General features: G+C 51.2%; 1 long non-coding RNA gene across 1 annotated transcript in view; it reads right to left on the reverse strand.

The window, feature by feature from the left end:
• Positions 1-17,895: 17,895 nt before the first annotated feature.
• The window catches only part of LOC131275899 (uncharacterized), a 42,911-nt gene continuing 40,113 nt past the window's right edge, over positions 17,896-20,693 (reverse strand). Inside the window, exon 2 of the long non-coding RNA XR_011647289.1 lies at positions 17,896-20,651. This is a non-coding gene — a long non-coding RNA (uncharacterized lncRNA). The remainder of the gene's footprint in view (positions 20,652-20,693) is intronic.

Consider the following 20,693-nt stretch of genomic DNA (forward strand, 5'->3'; position numbering starts at 1 on the left):
GGGCTTCTCCAGGCCAGAGCGTGGAGGGAGGAAGCCGGAGGGGTGGGCGGGCAGCTTCACAGACCCTTGGGGCCCTGGAAGGCTTTTTGACGCCCCCTCCAAGAGGTTCCCGAGGTTTTTAGGCAAGTGAGTAACACAACCAGACACTCCTGCCCACTGCTGCCCAGTTAGAAGGGTGGGCACTGCCATGCAACACTGCACTTGTGTTGTCTCTGGAAGGAGACACAAGAAACTAGGGGAAAAAAAGAAAAAAGAAAAAAAAGAATAAAACAAAGCAAAAAAGAAACTAGGAAGGGAGCAGATGCACTCAAATGATTGAGATCCTGCCTCTCCCATGGAGGTCCCAGGTTCAGTTTCCAGTGACTCTGAAAAGCCAACCAAGCAAACAAAAACAAAACAACAAGCAAAACAAACAAAAAACCAACCCAGGGGAGCCCGTGTGGCTCAGTGGTTGAGTGGTTTAATCCCTGGTACCTCAAAAAAAAATAAAATAAGAAACTAGGAAAATGGTTTGTATTCCAGGAAGGGAACTGGGTTGCTGGGGGACAGGGGAAGGAGGAGATTTCTCTGGATATATTCTTTTAAAAGATCTGGATTTTATTTCCTGGGAGTATGAGCTACCAAAAACTAAAATGAAAATTAAGATTAATCCTGTCCCCTCCTTCACACACAAAAAGAGTTAACCTGAATCTCTTTATGAGAAACAATCACTCAAACCCAAATTGAGAAATGTTTTACCAAACAAATGGCCTGAACTCTTTAAAGGTAATTCGGGCTGGGGAAATGTTCCAGGTCTAAGGAGATGGAGGGGACAACAGAAGGCAATGGTCCTTGGTCAAAAGGGAAAGGGGCTGATTAGGAAAATTGGCAAAATTTGAATATGGACTGTATACAGAGACTAGATTTGTATCTATGCTAAATTCGCTGGGTGTGGCAATGGTTTCATTCTTAGGTAAGAGAATTTCATGATCTTGAGATGATACATACAGAAATATCTGGTTGAAATGCCAGGATGTCTACAACTTTTCTCAAATGGCTTAGCAAAAAAAGAAAAGAAAAGAAAAAGAAGAAAGGAGAAAAAAGGATAGAAGGGAGGGAGGGAGGAAAGAAAGAGAAAATAAATATTGCCAATATGTTTTTAACCAATGTATATGAAAGAAACAATGCAAATGTGACAAATGTTAATGAGTGAATGTAATAGTTATTCTTGCAATTTTTTCTATGGTTTAAAAATTTTCAAACTGAAAAGGTTGGTGAAATTAAGGTTAACCTAAAATTAATATACTTTAAAAAATTTTTTGTTTATGAAAGGGAAAAAGAATGAGTGTTGGGAGATTCCAAGACGGTTATAACTCTTAATATTTTAATCAAAACCAAATCTGTCCCAATAAGCTGATAGCCAGGTTATCTATCTCCACTGCCAACCACCACCCAAGACACAACCAGTTAAAATGCTCACGCTTCCAGATGCTGTCTTAACACTTAAAAGCAGAGAGAATTCTCAGCTCTTTTCAAGCATATAAACATTTCCAACAATGTAACGTCCTGACCTTTTCACATGCCAAGTGGAAGTCAATTTTCTTTGAATAAGCTCAGATTTATAAAAAGAAAACAATTATCCAAGTGGCCTTTAAAGAGTGAATCTTATAATGGGAATTCCAAGCATTGTGCCAGGCAAGTGGGGATGGCTGGGTGAGGGCTGGAGAAGGGGTCGGTCACATGGACCCCTGTGATGCTCCTCCCAGCCCACATCAGAGCTGTTGGAGAGAGAGAGATTTAATATAAGGAATTGGCTCAAGTCCAAGTTGAAATGGCAAGTCCAAGTTGAAATGGCAAGCCCAAGGTCTGTAAGGCAGGCCACAAGCTGGAAACTCTGAGAAATTTTATATTGAAGTTTTTAGTCCGAATACTCCAGACGAAGCTGGCTGATTGAAATTGAGGCAGAAATTCTTCTTTCTGATTCCTGAAGTCCTCAGTTCTGACTTTTAAGACCTCCCACTGATTAGATGAGGAGACTCCTTTCATGTCTGACAGCAGTCGCTTTGTTGATTGTAGATGCAATCAGTCTTGGATGCACTAAACTGATTCTAGATGCAAATCCATCCACAAAATACACTCACAGTAATAATCAGGCCAGTGCTTTCTTGACCAAACTATTGAACACCATAACCTAGCCAAGGTGACCCATGAAACTAACCATCATGCCACCCATTGTCGCCCAACAGTGAGTGGGCCCTGGTGAATGGATCTCTGAAGAGGTAAGTTTAGATGGTACTGATGAGGGAAGCGAACTTGGCCCAGTGGTTAGGGCGTCCGTCTACCACATGGGAGGTCCGCGGTTCAAACCCTGGGCCTCCTTGACCCGTGTGGAGCTGGCCATGCGCAGCGCTGATGCGCGCAAGGAGTGCTGCGCCACGCAGGGTGTCCCCCACGTAGGGGAGCCCCACGCGCAAGGAGTGCACCCATAAGGAGAGCCGCCCAGCGCGCAAGAAAGCGCAGCCTGCCCGGGAATGGCGCTGCCCACACTTCCGGTGCCGTTGATGACAACAGAAGCGGACAAAGAAACAAGACGCAGCAAATAGACACAGAGAACAGACAATGGGGCGGGGGATTAAATAAATGTTTAAAAAAATATATGGTACTGATGAGAACAAAAAGGAAGATAAAGACCTGGGGGCTGAGGTTCGTAGAGGAATGGTAAATAGTAATGGTTTCCCTGAGAGAATCCTGAGATGCAATCAGGTGTCGAGACCTGGGGGTGCTGAAGACAATGTGCTGCCTAGGACCTGCCCAGACCTCACTGGACACAGCCCCAGCCTCCGTGAGGCCCTAAGGTTACAACTTCTGGTGACAGTGAAGAGTTCAGGCCCTGCAGTCAGAGCTGGGCTCCCCTCCCGCTGCTAGCCGTAGTACCTTAATGGGCAAGTAGCTTCATCTCTCCAAGCTCCACTTTCTTCATCCCTAAAACGGGGTAGCGTGAGAGTCCACCTTACTGTGTGCTGCGAAGAGTAAATGAGACGAACGAAGCTTTGGGATCCTCAGTGCACGGCTAAGCACAAAGTGGACCTTCATCAAGTTTTGGCCAGCAGAGCTCCTGGGCCAGCAACCTGGAAATAGAGGCGGAGCAAGCCTCGCTAAGCCGTCTTCTAAGGTGAGAAGGGCTCATCAGCTGCAGGGCCTTGTTTTTCTAAGTAGAGTTTGCAAGTTTGGATCCTAAACTGAATTATTCAGAGGAAACAGACATGAGGCTAAGGGAATTCCTAGCAGCCCTCTTTCCATTAGTTCCCTGCTGAGTAAATGCTGAAGAAGCATTTTAAGAGCATTAGTTTTACAATTTCTATCAGTGGAAAAAGATGAGTTATTCAATAGATGGCGTTGGGATGACTGGGAAAAGAAAGCTGGGTCCCTTCCTCACTCCTCAGACCAAAAGAAATTCTCGATGGAATGGAAAGTTAAACACTGAAAATGAAACCTAAAAGCATTAGAAAAAATGGAATGCTTTCTTTTTTATATAATCTCTGAATGGGAAAGATCTTCTTATAAGGCATGACACAAAGCCCAGAAGGCATGTTTTTGAATAATAAATTTGATTACACAAAACATTTTAAAATCAAAAGGCAAAAATAAAATTCAAAAAGCAAACAGCAAAGCAGAAAAAGTATTTGCAATGCATATGGTTGGCAAAGGCCAATTTCCTTAAATTATAAAGCACTTCTGACTATCAATAAGAAAAAAGACCAACAATCCAACATGAAAAAATGGTCAAGGCTAGAGCAGAGCGCCTAGAAAAGCCAAGCCAACAGTTTTTAAACTACAGGAAGATGTTTAACCACATGTGTATTTAAAAAAGTTATAATCACTACTGCATACAATTACGTTTGGCTCCTGGACTGGCCAATATGAAAAAAGTTTGACAGCACTCTGTTGGTAAGGGTAAAGAGAAACAGACATTCGCAAATATTGTTGATGGAAATTAAAAAACAAAACTCAGTCCAATTGCTCTAGAGGGCTTTGGGGAATAGTCATAAAAATTTTAAATACACATATCCTTTGACCAAGCAATCCCACGTCCAGAATTCATCCTCCAGACAGACGTGCCCACCAAACCATCTAGTTACAAAGACACTCACTGCAGTTTTGTAAGGGCCCAAGACTGGAAGCTACCCAAAGACCCAGCAATAAGGACCTGATTTAATAAATACGCAGTCCTCCATGGGGATGCTAAGTGGCCGTTTTTTTTTTAATGAAGCGGTACTTGATGTGCTGATATGCAATGATCTCCAAAATTTATTACTGAAAAAAAATTATATGTTTCTATGTCTACATAAAATATCTCCAAAAGATGCGCAAGAAGCTGGACAGTGGCTCTCTCTGGAGAGGGAGAAGGGAGACGGGAATGGAGGACATTTATGTTTCACGTGTGATGATATCACGTATGCCCTATTTTGAAGCCATTTCACACGGGTGGGTCAGCCACGCCTTCCCCAAGGATGAGTTCAGTTCCTCGAGGTAGACACCAAAGGCAAGGGGCCCCAGGGAGTCAGCGGAGCTCAGCAGCTCCAGGATGCCACCAGCCCTAAACTCTGTGAACGTGCTTTGAGCAAACTGGACAGGCAGCCGGAGGCAGGGGAGGGAGAGCAGGTGGGGGGCCATCCTCACCCCAGAGCCCGCAGCTTCCAGAAGGTGAAGGACAAAGTCCAGGCCCTTCTTCGTGCCAGACGGTGGGGTCAGGACAAGACCCTACAAAGCCAGAGGGCTGCTGGGGAGGGCAGGGCCGTGGACAGCCCCTTCCAGGCCCAGCCCCGGGCCCAGCCTGCGACACGCTGAGGGCCACGCCGGGCCCGGAGGCAGGGCCCCGCGGGCGCGTCTCCACGGGAAGTCGGCCTGCGCTGGCAGGGGCCAGCCGACACCTCCCCCGCTCTGCCGGGATTGCATCTCCACGAGGCCTTTGGTCAACTGGGGCTCGGCAAGCTGCGCTCTGCAAACTCACTCTTTCCTCTGCTGCCCGGGTTTTCCCCCTTGTGTCTTACTCAGACGTTCCTTTTGGAAATTTTCAAAGCTTTTTTGGCATAGTGAAGGAGAAGGAATTTTTGCAGCACTCAGTCGGGGACGTTGGTTGAGCTGGGAGGTGAACTCGGGAGTGGCCTGGGGCCGGGGGGTGGCGGCCACGGACGATGGGAGCCCCGGGAAGTGGACGTGGCCGAGGACGGTGTGGGCACGGCCCTTGGACCTGGGTCCATCCTTCCCAGGAGCCCCCGGCCCTGAGAGCAAACTGGTTTCCAGGCTCTGGTACCTCCCGACCGTCTCGTCATCTGTCAAATCTCCTTTCATCCCCTGCACTGTTGGCGTGCAAAATAGACGCTGGCAAAAGCCCCCGTAGAAAGAAGGCCAGGGCGTTGAGGCAGCTCCCGTGGGCGCCCGCCATTGGCCTCCGTTTCCCCACTGGCTTGTCTCAAGCCCTCTTGGACCAGGCCAGAGAGAAAACTCATTAAGAAGAACCCTTTGGGCCCGCCCCAGCTAACGTTGTCGAGAACAACCCCGAGGAGACCAAGCGAATCCCACTGACGTGGCACCCTGCCCGGGCTCTGGGTGCTTCTTGCCTCTTGAGGTCATCAGAGTCTCCATGCAGTCTTCCCTCTAAGCCATGTTCCCAACCTCCCCACGGCATCTGGTACCTTCCAATGTATGTTGGTTTCCTGCCAAACCATTTCCCTCCTGGCTCCAAACGTTTGTCGGGAAAGAAATGAAATCAGCCCTCGGAGAGCTGGAAGGAGCAAACAGCTGCTTCTCTTAAAATGGGGAGAAGGAGGGGCCGGCAGAACAGCTGGATCTTCACGGGAAAGCAAGAGTCTGGAGGGGGCAGAGAGCTCCCAGCAGGAGAAACACACTCAAAGCCCAGAGGGGCCCGGCAGGCACCAGGAGGGGCCTCAGGATGGCATCTTTGGGCTGTGCTCATCAGACGCGGGCACACCTTCTATCCACATCAACCACTGAAATAAACTTCATTTTATTTTCTACACAGGCCCCCCTCATGCCCTGTCTTTTTCCTCCCCCTAGAGATGTGGGCACAAAAATTATTTCTGAACTCTAGGGAAAATAATAGCATGAGGGTTTGGGATATAATAGAGAGTGGTGGGGACTGTGGCATCAGGATCACCGGGTAAAATTGTCCAGGCTGCACAGACTCGGGCCTCCAGCAACGCGGCCATGTGGATATGGGGACCTCCGATAACAAATCTGAGTTTTCAAGAGGAGTTGGGGGTTGGGATTTTTATGCAGAAATCTCCTGACATTTAAACATTGGCAGCTAATACAAAGGTTTGAAGACACCGGGCAGGGCAGCACAGAGCGGACTGCACAGAACACGTCTGTGGGTGGAGTCCAGCCCAGGGAACAGAGGTCTCTGGTTCACGGGCCAGCACGGGTGCATGTTCCCAGGTTGGTTGGGGCCCAGCAGCCTGGAGTGGGCAATGTCGGGGCTCCACTGAACCCCTTGGATCCCTTTCTGCTCCATTTCATTTTCCCCCTAGCCCCTCCCAGCTCTGATGTGCTTTTGCTTCCTGCAGCATCCACCGTGCTGCGTCTTGGGGGGACTCCCTTCGGGCTGCACTGGAGGTGCCTAGAAATCTACATTCTCTTCCAATGTCCACAACCTGAGGCTGACGTCGAACGGGAGCAGGAGAGTGAGAGCCCAGCTCCCTGGCCTCGGGTCAAGACAGCTCCGAAGTGTAACCCACACTCGAGAGTTCCCCCTCTGGGTCGGGCTGCAGCTGCCACCCAGGGGGCTTTACCTGGCTTCCTCCCCTGCTCTGCCAACTCCTCTCCCTTCCCAGGGTCCCTGGAAGCACTTAGTCCTTGACTCATGATCATTTCTGGAGCGCCCAGCCTCAGACACAGCTGAGGCCAATGGACAACTCATCCTACGGGATGAAAGACTAATTTTGCCAGGGGCTGATACAGCTGAGAGCCTCAGAAGACGCCGGCTGGAAAGAGGCGGTGCCTGGTCTAGGAACCCACTTAGTTAGCTCGGGCCCCTCTGCCGGCATCTCGGCTCTCCCACTCCACCCAGTCCCTCCTTAGGGACTTGTGGTTGCTCCCAAACAGCCCTCCCAGCCCTCCTCCTGCACTGAGCCACGCAGATTGTGTCTGGTCCAGCCCCAGCTCCAGGGTGGGGGCTGACTGGTGCAAACCAGTTTCAGTAAGTCCTCTCCCCCGTGCTATAAGGGCTGGTGCAAATAACCCAGGCTGAAGTCGTCTAGCACATGGGATTCCCACGGGGTGCCGCGGGGAGTGGGTCGGAGGGGATCCAGCTCTCATAAAGCTGGGAATTCTAGGGCACAAGCCATCTGGAAGGCATGCAGGCTTGGAGCATGAGGGAAGCCAGCTGCAAGTAGAATAAGGCACAACTGGAGGGAAAGGAGCCCTGCCTGTCAAACCACTTCTGAAGCCCAAACTACTTCAGGACTAATGATCAACCAACTAAAAAGATGTACGAGCCAATACAGGCCTTTCCTTGCGAAAGCCCCTTTGAGTTTTCTGTTATTTTCTACCCAAAGCATCTTGACACTTGTCAGGACCCCCATGGATGTGCTGTGGTTTTTGGAATGACCAAGACTGAGCAGGAAGTACAGAAGAGGGAAGCACGGGCTTGGTGTACTGGTGGATGCTGAGAGGGTACAGCCCAGGATGTGCCCAGAGCACTGGATGCTTTATAAGAGGGTCTGTCCTGGCACGAACCCAAGCAACGCTTGTCTGATCTCCGAGGCTCCAGGAGCAATGACCAAAGGGGGCCAAGGTGCCTACTGTGCATAATGCCCCCACCAGGTGCATCCAATGCAATGCTCGCCCTCAGGGACCCTGCAGTCTAGTTGGAGAGGCCGTAGGGTAGGGGTAAGAGCATGGCTTCAAGGCCAGACAGACCTGGTCTGGGCACCACTTCTGCTGCTTTCAGCTGTGACCAAATCTCCCTGAGCCTCAATTTCCTCATATGGTAAAATGAGGATAACCCCATTACCTACATCATAAGGATGCGTTGACTTTTATACAAATATGTATGTTCAAAGCCTGGTATGCAATTGATATTTTAAGATGTTGAATATTATATTAATGTTATCATTAGTAAAGGCAGGTAAAAGGTGAAACAGTAATAAACCAATCATGCCCTGAGCTAGGTGAGTGATAGAGACAAAGGAATGGCTCATTGTGGTTGAGGGTCTAGGAAGGCTTAGGAGGAGATGGGCTTGAGCTTTCTTTGACAGAGGGACAACGGGAGGAACTAATACCATTATAAAGGTCCCCACCTCTGATCAGAGGTGTGCTGGGAGTCACACAAGGAAGGTGGGGTGCACAGGCAGGGCCCCAGTACCAACTGGAGCTTCCATCCCAATATGGCTCTTACTCCAAGATCTGGATCCTGAGGTGTGACTGGGGGATAAGGGTTGGGGAGATGTCTTTGCCCCCAAATTAGTGTTTTTGATGGGGAGAGATGGGAACTGACATCTGCTGGGCCTCTACATTGTGCCAGGCCCTGAGCTGGGTGTTTTCATAAATATTGTATCTATCAGTTTTCCCAATAAAGCAGTGTAAGAGAACTCTTGGCATACAACAATAGGCATCTCCAGGTTAAATGGAGTTTGGCTGATCGAAGCTGGACTCAACTGGGCTTGACTTCAGTCCATGAGTTGGCTCAAATCATCTTTGTATGCTCCCTCCCCTGCCCCCCCCATACTTCTAGAACCAGCAGCCACCTAAAGAACATTCTTCTCTGACAACGGAAAAAACACAAGAGCAAGCTAACTGCACAAACACATTTTAAGCCTTTACTGTGTCATGTCTGCTAGCATGTTATGGCCACAGCAAGTCACATGGTAAAGACCAAAGTCAAGAGGTAGGAAGTATACTCTGCCATCACACCATGGCTTCAAGCTCCAGTCCTGTCACAGACACTGAACAACCTTGGGCACATTCCTTAACACTTCTGGGCTTCAATTTCCTCATCAGAACAAAGAGTACTTGGTTTCCAGGTCTAAATCAAATTATTTCTGATTCAAGGAAGTATACAAGTGGAAAATATAGATTTAAGAAGAGTTCAGAAAAATGTGTAGACCAAGCCTTCTACATGCAGTACCTGCTGTGCTATTTCACAGAATGTTCTCCGGGACTAGATGGAAAACACTGGACAGCCCAAGGTAGAATTGCCATGTTCAAGGTACACTTGTGCTCAACCTAAAGTATTCACAGGGCTTCACCAGCATGACCCATAAGGCAAAGTAAGGGGAAGCAGATGTGGCTCAAGTAATTGGGCTTCTGTCTACTATATAAAAGGTCCAGGGTTTGAATCCCAGGGCCTCCTGGTGAAGGCAAGCTGGTGTATGTGATAAGCTGGCCCATGTGGAGTGCTGGCCCACGTGGAGGGCTGACGCAGCAAGATGACGCAACAAAAAGAGACACAGAGGAGAGATATTAAGAGACGCAGCAGACCAGGATGCTGAGGTGGTACAAGAGAATGATTGTCTCTCTCCGACTCTGGAAGGTCCCAGGATTGGCTCCCAGAGCCACCTAATGAGAATACAAGCAGACACAGACGAACACACAGCAAACGGACACAGAAAGCAGACAATGGTGGGAGGGGGGAGAAATAAATAAAATCTTTATTAAAAAAAGGCAAAGTAAGACATGTGAGTCCTGTCTCCTGGGGAAGAAAACGTCTCAACTTGGTTGCTTATGTTCTCTTATGTGATAAGAGATTTGGAGCAGCAAGATTTTATTAGAGATGATGTTAAAATGGGGAAGTCAAAGATTTCCTGTCTATGTGTGCTCCCGAGTAATCTACAGAAAGAAAGAGCCTCCAGTCTTGGATGCAGAACGAAGGCAGGCATGAATTGTAAGTGTGATGGTTTGAAGCTCTATGTACCCTAGAAAAGTACATTCTTAAAGTTATTCCGGGAAACGGACTTTGGCCCAGTGGTTAGGGTGTCCATCTACCATATGGGAGGTCCGCGGTTCAAACCCCGGGCCTCCTTGACCCGTGTGGAGCTGGTCCATGCGCAGTGCTGATGCGCGCAAGGAGTGCCGTGCCACACAGGGGTGTCCCCCGCGTAGGGGAGCCCCACGTGCAAGGAGTGCACCTATAAGGAGAGCCCCCCAGTGCGAAGGAGGGAGCAGCCTGCCGAGGAATGGCGCCGCCCACACTTCCTGTGCCGCTGACAACAACAGAAGCAGACAAAGAGACAAGACGCAGCAAAAAGACACAGAAAACAGACAACCGGGGGAGGGGAGGGGAATTAAATAAATTTAAAAATTTAATAAAAAAAAAAAATTAAAGTTATTCCATTCGTGTGGGTAGAGACCTGGTGTGCGTAGGGTCTTTGGGTGAGCAGGATCTTAAATTAAGATGTGACACACCTTATTCAGTGTGAGTCTTAATCCTCTTACTGATGTCCTTTATAAGAGAATGAAATTCAGACAAAGAGAGAAAAAGCCACGGAAGCAAGAAACTGGACACAATGAAACATGGAAGAGAAGGTCGAGACCAGCAGGCCCTACCATGTGCCTTGTCATGTGACAGAGGAGTCCGCCAGCAGCCAGTCTCAGGAAGAAGGTATCATCTGACGATGCCTTGACCTGGACATTTTCACAGCCTCTGAACTATAAACTTATAAGCGAATAAATTCCCATTGTAAAAGCAAGAAAGAAAAACACTACATGCTTCCTGGTGCCCACAAAAACTTACGGAGTCTAAGCAACAGAGCTAAGATTTGTACCTTATCTGCCTGACTCCAAAGACTAGAATCTTCTGCCATTCCAGGCAGCCTGTTACAGTGAGAGTTCACATTTTAAACCAGAAAGCAGTCTGTGGGCAAAAGTGCCCTGTCATAAATTGGGGTGTCCCAAAAGAAGACCCAGCAACAAATATTTGGTTGCAAGTAGGCTCTTTGGGAGGTGATCCCAAGAAGCCTCAGTAGGTGAGTGGGCGCGAGAGGCAGGGAAGGGAAGGAAGCTTTACAGAGCCAGTTACGCTGTGGGCAACTGGGCAACCCAGGACAGAGAAGGCCAAGAGAAGAGGGCTTCCGGCTTCTCCCACCCACAGGGAAGGAGCTGGGGTGTTTATTCCTCAACCCGCTTCAGTCACCGAGAAGCACTGCTCTGATTTGCTGGGTCTCACACTGGAATCACCCCGGGGTTTAGGTTTTATTTTGTTTTAAACAACCACCACGCCTCTGTCCCACTGTGGAGACCCTGACTTAGAGGGCCTGGGGTGCAGCCTGGCACTGGAGGGAGTCTGGGAAGGGCCAGCCCAGCGGATTTCTCAGGTGCTTTGAGCCTCCCAGCTGGCGGCCTCCTGGACAAGGTCAGCTGAGGATGGAAACCCTGGTGGCGCGGCCAGGGCCTCCCCGCTGGGCCTGCGGCGGCTGACAAATGAGCTGTGGGGCCTCCACTCCTCTGTGCTCCCGTGAGCACAAGGGGCTCCACCCACAGACTTTCCTTTTAGAAGGAAAAAAATGACAAGCATATTTTCCGAGGTTTAATTTCCTTCCAATGCCCCGAAGAAACCTCCCTAAAAGCTTACGCAGCCTCGACCCAAGTCTTGTAATAATATCAAAGAGTTTGAAATGGAGACCCAGGGCGACTGCTAAAGTAAATAATGCCAAGGGAGGAGGGAAATGCAAACGAGGGTAGGTTAGGAGAAGCCAAATCTCCACGAAGAAGCAAGCCGGGAAGGGGAAGCTGGGGGTGGGGGTGGGGGCGCAGAATCCCGAGAATTCAAAATTCAAGACAAAAAGGAAAATACACATGGGGTGCCAGATTTCACAAAAATAAAAATACGAGGACGCCCAGCTCAATTTAAATTTCAGATAAGCAACTAGTAATTTTTTAGTGTTTATGCCCCTTAAAATATGTGGAACTTATTTATACCAAGTATGCATGGGACATACTTATACCAAAATATATATATATATATATGTATGTATGTATGTATGCACGTATATATACACACACATACCTATACACACGATCATTGCATATTTAAAATTCAGATTTAACAGGGTGTCCTGTATTTTATCTGACAGCCCTAAAATTCACAAGGAGAGTGGTCTCAGCCGGTTAAGTGATTTACAGCGGGATCTCTGGGTTTAACCGGGTGTCTCTGCCCTTCTCATATTTGTAGCTTGAGTGGATAGGCTCAGAGAAGTGGAGGGAGTGGACAGAGGAAATGGGAGGAGAGGACGGAGGGGGGCACCCGTGCAGGGTGGGGGAGGGCCCGGACCCCCTCCCTTCCCTCCCCTGCCCCGTGGCTGCCCAGGCCAGAAGGGTGCTGAAGGCGAGTCCCGGGGAGGCCTGCAGTGCCAGTCCAGGCGAGGATTGCTTTTCCCTCTGGGAGCTAAGGATTCGCAGGAAAGGTCTGCAGAAATCAGGAGAGCCTCTGAGCCGCAGGCCCTGGGGCAATGTTAAGGGGGTCCACGGGCTGGATTTTCCCGAGCCCCCCCCCACCCACGCAGGGCCACCCCCTCCCCATCTCTGTGCCTCCCTCTGCCCTACTTTTGTCCCCTCTGCTGCCTCCATCCACCCCCTCTCTCCCCACCTCCTCTCCCTCCAAATAAGGAAGCCAGAGGCAGTGAAGTGGTCAGAGAGGATGCCTGTGGCTTTCAGCGGGGTCCAGCTGCCAACGAGGCAGGAGGCGGGAGCGCTGGAGGCCACGTAGGCCCTGGCCCGGAGCGGGGGGGGGGGGGGGGCCGTGGGCTGGGGGACCGGGAGGCCGGGGGGCCCGGGGGCCAGGGGGCCGAGGGCCGGGGGCCGGGGGCCAGGGGGTCGGGAGTGGGGGCCCGGGGACCAGGGGACCGGGGACCAGGGGACCGGGGGTCCGGGGTCTGGGGGCCGAGGGCCGGGGGCTGGGGGCCGGGGGGTCGGGAGTGGGGGCCCGGGGACCAGGGGACCGGGGGTCCGGGGTCTGGGGGCCGGAGGGCCGGGGGCCGGGCGGCACGTAGGGCTGCGCCGCGGCCTCCGCCGCGCTTATAGGCCAGGCTGCCGAGCCCCGGGCGCGGCTGCGCCCGACGTGGCGGGGGAGCTGGAGCGCTGCGCCCGCGGCCGGCAGGGCCCAGGCCAGGAGCCCAAGGGAAACAGGCCTCCTGGAGAAAGAGCAGGCGCCTGAGGACATGGCTCGCCTTGGCACGGGAGCCCGATGGAATGTTCTTTGATTTTCCCTGGCGTTTAGGAGGAGCCTACATGGTGACAGGCGCCTGAGGCCGCGACTCCCACTGGGGCCTCAGTCCATCTCCTTCCCCGGGGAGTGGGGGGGAGTTCCCAGGCAAAATGATGGCGGGGAAGAGCCCAGGCCCAGGACCCGGAGCGGCGAGTCTGAACTCTGACTCGCCGTGACCAGACCTCTGCCTGCGTCCTCTTCTGTACAACGGCAACACTGCAGAGGGGAGAGGTGAGGATTCCACAGAATGATGCTTTTTTGGTGCATAGACACAGCACCTAGCAGCTAGCAGGAGCGCTGCTGCCGTCCTTACCGTAGGAATGACATAGGTGCCGTAACAGGAGGACATACAAATGGTCAGGCAAGAGCAGAGGAGGATGTGCTAACTGCCCTAATAAAAGGGTATCTAAGAGGATGTGCTAAGTGCCACAACAGAAGAATGTACAAGCCATGAGAGCACAGAGAATGGTGCATGTGGTTCTGCCTAGGGGTGTCACCAAAGCCTCCTGGAGGGGATATCTCAGCTGGGTCTTGAAGGATGTGTAGAAGTTTGCCAGATGGACAAGAAGGGAAAAGGCATTCCAGGTAGAAGCAAACATACTGGCCGGTTGGGAGGAGAGAAGGGGCAGGAACTGCTTCTAAATGTCACGTGGAGAAGAGACAGCATCCTCCAGGGTTGCTGCCCTTCACTTCCAAGCCTCTGGCCTGGGCCTCGCCGTGTGCAGAACTGGGCCCTCCCACCGTGAACACTAGGCCCTGGCTGTGCTGGCTCAAGGCCCCATCCAGGCTCAGCCTTCCGTCACGCAGGGCTCCTCCCCCTCAGTCACCCCCTCCGTCCACTCAGGATGCTCAGAGACCATTGCCCACTGCAAGGGGAGTTCCTATATCTCTATCCTTTGCTTCCCACAAGGATGCTCTGCGCCTGTGCAGATGCCCCCGCTCCCTTCCCAGAACCTTTGAGCTCGGCAGGTCGAGAGGTATTGGGAGGATGGGGAGCGAGCCAGTGTGAGGCCCACAGATACGAACGCACGTGGAAAGATCCCAAGTTCTTGAAGGGGGCGCCGTGGTGATAATATTCACCGTATTAGCTGACAAGCAGGAGCGCGTCCTCCCCCGTCGAGCGCGTGGCATCCTCCGCCTCCGGGTGCTGGCCAGCCGCACCCCTGGTTTTAGCTAATGCTGCCACGTTGAAGGGACCTGTTCCCTAGCCATGGCGAAACTGAGATGGAAACCCAGGCTTGCCTTATTCCAGGGCCCATCCTCTTACTCCTGAGCCATGCTATACTTAAAAAAACAAAACAAAACCAACAACAAACTAAAAATGCCTAGCTCGGGCTTTGATCAAGGGTAGGAAGGCGCAGAGAGCACTTCCGTCCGCAACCGCGGGCTAGGAGCTTCCCCCTCCCCAGCAGCTGCGGGCTCCCTCGGGGAGCGCTCGGGGGTTTGCCTCGAGGCTCCCTCTGAGCCCACAGCGTTATAAGGGAGCCCCATTGTCCAAGGGGCCGCTGCCGTTTGCAGAGTTCCCGCTTTCCAGGGGGAGCCTGGCGAGTAGGAGCAGCCCAGGGCCACAGAAAGCCCCCGGGGTCCGAATGCTTCCTTCATGTCCCTCAGAAAGTCCCTTTCCTCTCTGGGCCGTGGTTGTCTCATCTGTAAAGGAAAAGCCTTTCGGCTCTAAAGACCCCACAGGTGCAGCACCCAGCTGAGCTTGGGGACCTGGCAGGCAGCTGGGGACGATGCCCACCCTCCGTGCTTGGCCACGTTCTCCATTGCCAGGGCTCCCACGGTCCCTGGCCCTATAAATACATACCCAGCTCCCGCCACCACATACCCCAGGGCGAGGCTGGGGGAGGGGACCCCCGCCCCCCCAAGCATGTGCATTCACCCCCACCCCACGGGTTAGCCACAGCCCGGTGGTTTGCCCCACGTGTTTCCGGGATGTCATGTTGAGCGGTGAAGGGCCGGGGTCAGGAAGGGCCAGCTGGGAGCTGAGGCCCCCCCCCCCCCGGTGTGGTCTAAAACAGGAGAGGGGTGGCGGGCACTGTACCTGCAGGTGTCAGACAGGGCGCCACGGATCGGGCGGGCAAGCCGCTCCCTTGTGGGTTTTGAGCACCAAGGTGGGGGCGGGCTAAGAGCGCTCCTCTGTGAGGAGGAACTTTCCAGAGGGGATGTCCCAGCAGAGATTGAATTCAGGCTTTTGCTTCTTTAGAGAAAGACCTGGTGGGTTACATCACCAGGCACCCGGTTTGGAATGCCCTGAACTTGGCATCCCCTGGAAGAGGGAAAAGAGCCTCTAAGGAAAGGGCCCACCGGGAAGGGAGGTGGAGTTGGGAATTCCTAGAGGGTTGTGCTGCCTTTTCACCCTGAGAGAGGCCCCACCCCCTTGAAGCTCCCTTGGGGCCACATTCCTTTAGAGTAAGGGACATAGTGGGTGAACGTCCCTAAGCCTGAGGGGCAGCCATGGTGGGAGAGCAGGGCTGCGCCCACATGTGTGGCCCAGGCTCCCGGAGGGTGAGATGGAACTGAGGTGGGGAGAGAAGGGGAGGCCACAAGGGGTGCCTCCCACCTGACCACCATGCCCCTTCATCAAGGGAAGCTGGAGGGTGGACTGACAGCTGGACCTATGCCACACCTAATCCAGGGTCTCTGAAACCGGGAAGACAGGGAAAGAGGATCTGGGAAGACAACGAGCAGTCTTTCTCCACCCCACTTTTCTACCAAGTGTAGAAGAGAGGAGCAGGCACCCCAACCCCAGAGAGCCCCTACACAGGATATACCACCCTAGCACCCACGATTACTACGGGAGCTTCAGGGCTGTGTCCAGCACCCACACCTTGAACATGACCAGCCAGGCCAATTTATTCAGCCATCAGCTCATAATTTCTTCCCCTTTAGCAACAGAGATGACTGGACACCAAATGAATTATGAGCCAGAAGCTCAGAGAAGCAATTCTAGAATTGTGTACTTTCTACTGTCACCTGCATTGGGGGTGTATCAATTAGTTCTTGCTGTGTAACAAAGCATCCCAAAACTTAATGGTTTAAAAACAGCACTTATTGTCACTCACAAGTCTATGGATTATCTCATGGTTCTATGGATCTGGGCTGGGACTTGCGTGACTTCAGTTGGGCCTCACTCCTGCCTCTGCAGTTAGCTGCTGGGTCAGCTGGGGGCTAGCTAGTCTAGGGTGTCCTCAGCTTGGATGCCTCTTTCCTGTTTCACATGTGCTCTCATCCTCCAGTAGGCTAGCCCAAGCTTGTTCACATTGCAGCTGGGCAGACTTCCAAGAGAGCAAATGGTAGCCTGCCAGGTCTCTTGAGGGTCAGTTCCACCACATTCTATTGGCCAAATTACAAGACCAGGCCAGATTCAAGACATAAAGAAATATACTCCATCTCTTGGTGGGAGAAGCTGCCAAGTCACATTATAAAGGGGGTATGGATAAGGGAGGGGAATCATTATGGTTTTTTTTGCGAATAGCCTACCGCAGGACGCTTGGGCATTTGCCCTCTAGGACAGACTCAGCCTGAAAGGGGCCCCCCCAAATTTCCCATGAAGATTCTTTTGCAAGGCCATAGCTAACTAGAATTTATGTGATGAGGACGCTCCCATACATTGAGATGTCTGACCATGGCAGCTGCAGCATCAAGAATCCCATCAGAACAGAGTCCAGACTAAGTAGTTCAATCATTAATTAATCCAAGAAACTAGCTACAAAGGTGATGGGAGAACTGAAAACCTAAACAGAGGAGGGTGATTCAACCCAGAGATTAGCAGCCACAAGAAACCACTACCTCCCCTAAGGCTGGAGAGACAAAGGAGAAAAGGGTATCATCAGGAGCCTGAACTATGGTGGAGACAGCACCGGAAGCAGAGAGGGGCTGGGGGTTGGGGAATGACTCTTCTCCCTCCCTCCCAAGCGCCTATCTCCTGCCAGTGCCTCCCATTGGCTGGACCTACCAGGAAGCAGAGTGCAAGGGAGCCTGGGAAATGTAGTCCTCAGAGGTCCAGCCCCTGCAACCCAGACCGGAGCAGCGAAGGGTGAGGAGGGGTGGCTCTGATGTCAGATGGGAAAATGACAGTCTCGCTGTACTCCAGGGGCGATAAGTCCTCCTCTGCCTACCAGGAGCCAGGAGATTGCCTCAGATGGCACATTTGAGTCTCTTCTGTCCCATGCAGCCATCAAGGAAGTAAGGAGAAAAGGAGAAGGCCCTGTCGCCCTGTCCCCAAAGGGAAGGAGAGTGGGAGAGTGACCTTAGATGGAGACCAGGGGTACTCTGAACTGTGGTCTGGGGAAAGGGACAGCTGGATCCTCAACCCTTGAACTGCCCTAGCATGGCAGTGAGTGTCCAGTGTTGTGGAGAAATAACAGTAGCAGCTGCTGCTGTTTATTAAGCATGTACTATGTCCAGGCACTAAGTTACATGCTTTAGTGGATTATTTCATTTGACAACGCTCTGAGAAAAACACACCAAAGGTGTCCCCAGAAAACTCAGAAAAAGTATTATGGGGGGAAAAAAGTGTGTTCCAGGTGTCCATAGATGACTGAACAAAATCCTGAAACTGAAAAATGAGACTGTCTCACATCTGGGTATGTAGTGTGGCTGCCTGGGGCCAAATTAGACTTATGGATCTAACAAGTGGATATAAAAATAAGTTTCTGTTTATGTTCTATGTAATAAATGCCATCACTATATATGTTTTCATTCACTATTTATTGTGATTCAATATTGTAGACGTTTCCCAGGACATTCTATTTTAGAAGAAGAAACAGAAGGTCAGAGAGCTGGGTAGCCTGCCCAGGGTCACACAGTGTATCAGTGAGAGAGAAGCTGTGTCACTCAGGGATGGAATGATTGCTAATTAACCCCTGTAAATTATGGCATGACCTTTATCCAGTCAAGTTCAAGGCTCCTGACCCCTGGACGGAGGTGGGAGGAAAGAGAGCAATATTGGATGTGTCAGTTCTGACAGCATCCCAAGACCAAAGACAAACCGATGGAGGCACAAATGTGGAGGTCACCACTGTGTCACCCTGTCATTACAGTGAACACTTTTAGCACTGATGGAATGGGGTCAGTCCAGACCCAGTGGTAGAGTGGGCAGTCCCCAAAAGGCAGAAGCTGCTCTGACTTGCTCTGGCTTTACCCTTTAAAGCAATAAAAAGATTATATCATGAAGGGACTGTGGAGCTCTCCAGTCCACGCCCTTGTTCTAAGCAGGCCCAGAAGGGTCAGGTGACTTGCCCAAGGTCATACAGCTGGTTGGCGGCAGGACCAGACACCACTACCGCTGCAGCTGCAACTCAGTTTCGTGGCCTGCTTCCTCTCTTCCTCCAGAATCCTTCTCTGATACTACAACTTTGACAGTTCAGACCTACAGGGTGTGGAATGGGTACGGTTTGGTTTTTCACATGCTTGTTCATAGGCAAGATTTTACTCTTGATCTGAAAATAGAAATTTGCTAAGTTTGGTTTAAGACATGGCCCTCTCCTTCCTCCCCCTTCCAAATAAGTTAGGACCTTCCTGTACCATCACAATACACACACACACACAAAACAAAACCACTAATTATTCTATGGTACAGAAAAAGGAGGAATTTGTGAGTTTTCCTATTCCTGGCTAGATACCCCCACCCCTCAAGAAAAAGAAATTAAGTCTTCTTTGTTCAACAGGAAAGGGCAGCTCCCAGCCTTGTGGCTGCATGGCTAGTCAAAGGTGGGGAGAGCCCATCTTAGATCTGTTCTATGGCCTGACTCCATGCCTTTTGGCCAACTCTTCCATCAAGGAGCCAGTGAGTCCACATCTTCCAGATTCCTCAAGGCTGAATTTAGGGGAGGATGTGACAGTCCCCAGGTTGGTGGTGGTGACTCCTGGCATTCTTGCTCTTGGCTGATGAGCTGCAGGCAGAAGGAGTTTTTTCCTGCCTCACTCAGTGATGGACATTGCAGTTAAAAGCTAAGCTACTGCTTTAAATGCAAGGATGGTGTATCAGTTAGCTTTTGCTGCAAAACAAACCACCCCAAAACTTAGCAATTCAAAACCAAACTATTTATTTATCTCATGATTCTGCAGGTTGGCAGTTTGAGCTGAGCTCAGCTGGGTGATGGTTTTGGTCCCCTGGGCTCACTCAGGCATCTCTCCCCAGCTCCTGGGTTTGCTGGGGTCTCATCTAGGAGGGCTCAGCTAAGATGGTGTACCTCTGCTCCCGGGGGTCTCTTATTCTCAGCAGGGTAGCCTGGGCTTTATACATGGCAGGGTCCCAAGGCAGATGTACTCAAGAACTGTTGAGGTCCAAGCTTGGAGTTCTCACAGAGCCGCTTCCACCATATTCCATTGGCTAAGTCACATCGAGAGGCCAGCCCAGACCCACTGATTGGGGACTCCACCCCATCTCTTGACGGAGGAAGTACAACAAAGTCACATTGCAAAAGGGCAGGGATACAGACGGGATGAAAGGATTGCCGTGTTTGCAAAGGATCGTCTCCTGCTGACTGTTCTGAATTCTTCTAGGAACAAAGCAGGGGCTCCAGGAAAAATAGTTCCATCCAGTGGGGCACTCGCCTGCTGTGCACCTGCTAAGTACAAGACTTAAAGCTGAACAGAAAGCAGCCCCTTACCCCGTAGTGTGCTCGAGCCCCCTAGTTCTGGTTCATGAGAGCCAAGTGTTAAATATTCAGGGATTTTGTTAGCCAATTGTTAAAATATCGTGGCTTGAAATTGGCCAGGGTGGGAGTATTTATGCCATGGAAATTGGCAAATGCTACAAATCAAGGTACTTTTCCCCCAGAGAACTGGTGTACCATCACACCACTGCCATTCAGCCAAAACACTGTCTCTTACAACCCAGGGAGTAAGGCAGACACAATGAAAGACTCTTCAACACACCAGTCAGAACATGAACGCAATACAAGAAGTAAGCCGAACAGCTGGAGACTTACAAGGCAATCAGAGTTCTCAGCAGAGTGGAAACCAGGTAGGGCATCATGGAGGAGGTGGTCTTTTAGCAAGGCCTTGAAGGATAATTAAGGATTTCTACTACCAGAGATAGGGCTGCAGCCCGACAGCACGGGCAAAAGCAGAAGCACATTCAGGAAGTGGGGAGCCAGCCTGGCAGGAGCGGCTAGCTCACAGTGTATTATTTAGTTATTAATTTGGCCTCAAGTGACAAAAGACCCCAAAGGACAGTCAGAAGTTTCCTTCTCTCCCTGATCTTGGAAAGCAAAAGCGGTGCAGAGCAGGCATGGCGGTTCGGCCCTCTACCATCCCTCGTTCCAGAATCTCAGAGGACAGGTGCCTGATCTCAGGGGCTCCCTCTCAGTCCCTCTTCTTCTTGGGAGCAGCAGGTCAGCCAACAGTGCGAGATTTCTGGATTTGACACCCAGCGTCTCCGCTCGCCAGCTGTGTGAGCTTGGACAAGGTGCTTCATTTTCCCGAATCCTGGTTTCCAAGTCTGTAAAAGAGCAAAAGTAGGTTGCAGAAATGTTCAGAAAAT

This window comes from Dasypus novemcinctus, chromosome 24 (assembly GCF_030445035.2).
Source record: "Dasypus novemcinctus isolate mDasNov1 chromosome 24, mDasNov1.1.hap2, whole genome shotgun sequence".
Taxonomy (NCBI): domain Eukaryota; kingdom Metazoa; phylum Chordata; class Mammalia; order Cingulata; family Dasypodidae; genus Dasypus; species Dasypus novemcinctus.